Below are 3799 nucleotides of genomic sequence, written 5' to 3'. Positions count from 1 at the left end.
TCTCTCATGAGAATGCAGCCTCCTCTCTCTCTCTTCCATTCACCCCTTTTCTCTCATCCTCCTTCTTTCCCTCTCCTTTTACCCCTTTTCGCTCCCTATTTTTCTGTCCTCTCTCCTTCTTCTCCCCCTCTTTCCCCTTCTCTCAGGTCGTTTGGTCAGTCAAAGGTCTGGTTGTCATTAACTTCCTGTTACTGACTTAAAGAAAAACAGCCCAGAGAGAGAGAGAGAGAGAGAGAGCAAAAGAGGGAGAGGAAGAGCAAGAGAGAGAGGGTGAGAGGAAAGAGCAGAGTGTGAGAGAGTGTGAGAGAGAGAGAGAGAGAGAGAGAGAGAGAGAGAGAGAGAGAGAGAGAGAGAGAGAGAGAGGTGGCTGACTTTGACGCAGGGGGAAATCGGACGTCATTGAAAACTCTCGCTATCTCTCCGCTTGAACCCTTCTTCAGAAACCTGTCTTGTAAACATGCCATGAGCATGATATAATATACGTCATAACCTGTCATAGCCTGTCATACCAACTGCTCCCAGCCGCCCTCCCATCTAAACCTTAAACTCTAACAGCAGTAACTGCAGGAGTTTTATCAACACTCTTTCACAGGTAACATAACACCACAACTTACTTTATGGCCCATTTTATAGAGCATGGCGTTTATAGGATAGTGGGGCGATTCAAAGCTACTTTACTGTTTACCTCAGATGGAGTCGTTACTGTTATGAACTGGGTCCATGTCTTTAATGAGGGTATAAATGGCTGCTAAATACAAGAGAACAACACAACCGTCTAATAGAACGAATCAAATGCATCCAGGAAGGAACAGGAGTTCTGCTGCTTTTCACTTTTACTGTAGCCTGGTTCCAGATCTGTTTGTACTGTCTCGCAAGGGTCATTGTCATGCCAAACAGCACAAACTGATCTGGGACCAGGCTAGTTTTAGAGAGGCCGTCTACCAACAACTCTCAGAGGACTCCTTGAAAGTGCATCTGCATTCGTAGAGGTGCGTAGGAAACAGAGCCATTGTTTGAGCGAGGTTATAAATGGCTGTGTTTTGGGGCACAGAGTAAATGCTAATAACCCAACCCACAATGCTTTCTGCTGTTCTGCCTCCTGGGTTCAGCAAACCAACTGTGTCAACTTCTGCTCTTGGTTTTGAGTGATATCCAGGAAATAGGTACTTACAGTACAACAGCCATAGGATGTACATCCCTATGGTACGCTATTACATTGGCTACGGAGCTATTGACTAGGGAATTACACCACTAAAGCCTCTTCTAATTGGCTACGGAGCTATTGACTAGGGAATTACACCACTAAAGCCTCTTCTAATTGGCTACGGAGCTATTGACTAGGGAATTACACCACTAAAGCCTCTTCTAATTGGCTACGGAGCTATTGACTAGGGAATTACACCACTAAAGCCTCTTCTAATTGGCTACGGAGCTATTGACTAGGGAATTACACCACTAAAGCCTCTTCTAATTGGCTACGGAGCTATTGCCTAGAGAACTACACCAGTAAAGCCTATTCTAATTGGCTACAGAGCTATTGACTAGGGAATGACACCACTAAAGCCTCATCTAATTGGCTACGGAGCTATTGCCTCGGGAACTACACCAGTAAAGCCTATTCTAATTGGCTACAAGCTATTGACTAGTCAATGGCAATACACCAGCTGGTCTCTTCTATCTCGGAGCTATTGACTAGGGAATTACACCACTAAAGCCTCTTCTAATTGGCTACGGAGCTATTAGGACAGAATCCTAGAGAACTACACCAGTAAAGCCTATTCTAATTGGCAACCCAGAGTTGTTGTCTTTCACCACTTTAGCTTTTAATTGGCTTTTATTGCCTCGAACTGTCAAACAAAACTGATAATCTAATTGGCCAGACTGCTACCCATATTCCCTATTCTAATTGGCTACAACGCTATCTAGTCATGGCCTAATACACCACCTGGTCTCTCCTCTATCTCCAGTTTAGCCTACCCTGTGGACTGAGGACACACCCATATTCAGTAATAGTACACTACTATGGTCGTCCATCTGGCAACAGATTCAATTCCCTCACCATCCAACCCTACATGTTGTTGTCTTTCCTCTCTTTAGCTTTTAGTTGGGTTTTTCATTGGAGCTGTCAAACAAAACTGATAATCCATATTCCCCACCCATATTCCCTACATAGTACACTACTATGAGATACTAGGACACACCTTATATTCCCTACATAGTACACTACTATGAGATACTAGGACACACCTTATATTCCCTACATAGTACACTACTATGAGATACTAGGACACACCCATATTCCCTACATAGTACACTACTATGACATACTAGGACACACCTTATATTCCCTATATAGTGCACTACTTTTGGCACCCTATTTCCCATGTATTGCAATACTAGGACATATTCAAATCTTGACAATAATGAGGGGTTGTGTACTTTAATGGTGGGAAACAGGCAGGGGTCAGGGTTTGACCTTTAACCTCTAGGTGAAAGATAGAATGCATCTGTTAAACCTGCTCAACTGACAATGGGGGAGTAATGGTTCTAGAAGGTCTGGTTTAGAATGGGCATCTAGTTTGAATGGGTTTTTACAAATGATTGTTTGGTTTATATTTTTCTGATACAGTATGTGTTGTATTGATACAATGGAATTCAGTACTTCCAGGTTTTGGTGGTATCGGGTTGGGGAAAGCCCAGCCTGGATGCAGAACCTTTTCAAACTGCATTCAGCAACAGTACCGTATTGTGTTCAGGACGTGACAACAACAACAGTTCAGCTAAAGCAAAGACCAACTGGCACCCAGACTAGTGATAAAACCTTTTAGGTAACACAAATCTATACAAATATTTACATGTTACAAGCTGCTCTGCAGCTTAAAGTAAATCTCTATAAAAACACATAACACTGAGTTATCAATATATATCTCAATATAATCTTGCATTACTCAACAATCTCTATATATTCATATGGTATGGCATTATCTCCTTTTTCACTTTTAAAGCCTTGAGGTCACCTTAGCAACAGTTTAATGCAGGGTCCATTCAAGTCTAGTCCCAAAACCACCCTATGAGCAAAAGACATTGAAAAGTAATTGAAAATGTTTTTTTTGGTCAAAAATATATGTTGAAAAGACGTTGAAAAGCTTAAAAAGTTATGTAATTTCAACCAATTTTTCTCACTGGGACTACACAACACTGCAACACTGCACAACACTGCCCACAATCCTCCCCATTCAAAGTACCTGAGAGGAATACATCGTGAGGCAGAGGAAAACGTGTGCGCAGGTCATTTGTATCATTGGCTGCTTTAGGAGCACCGGAAGTACAAACAAAATCCAATCCAGAGTTTCCATTTGGTGAGAACTGAAGGCACTACAAAGGAACAATCAAAATCAACCCAGAGTTTCCATTTGGTGAGAACTGAAAGCACCAAAAAGGACCAATCAAAATCAACCCAGATTACATTTGAATTTGGTGAGAACTGAAGGCTAGCAGGCAAAAGCAAAATCAAAATCAACACTGGCAAGTTCCCTCTCTCCATCTTTCATCACTGAACTTTAGCATGATAAAACAATCAAAATCAACAGAGTTTCCTCCCCTGGTGAGAACTTCCTCCACACTGATCACTGGACACTAGGCACCACCAGGTATCCATTAAAGGTAATATAGACAACTACAGATGTTTCCATCCCTCCCCTCCCCTCCACTCTGATCACTGGACACTAGGCGCCACCAGGTACCATTACTAAAATGACGTCCATTTGTCATCACTATAGACGGTGTATCTCCCCACCCT

Source organism: Oncorhynchus keta, chromosome 10 (genome assembly GCF_023373465.1).
Source record: "Oncorhynchus keta strain PuntledgeMale-10-30-2019 chromosome 10, Oket_V2, whole genome shotgun sequence".
In the NCBI taxonomy this organism is placed as follows: domain Eukaryota; kingdom Metazoa; phylum Chordata; class Actinopteri; order Salmoniformes; family Salmonidae; genus Oncorhynchus; species Oncorhynchus keta.
The sequence above is the reverse complement of the archived record's forward strand: the minus strand, read 5'-3'. Positions refer to the sequence as shown.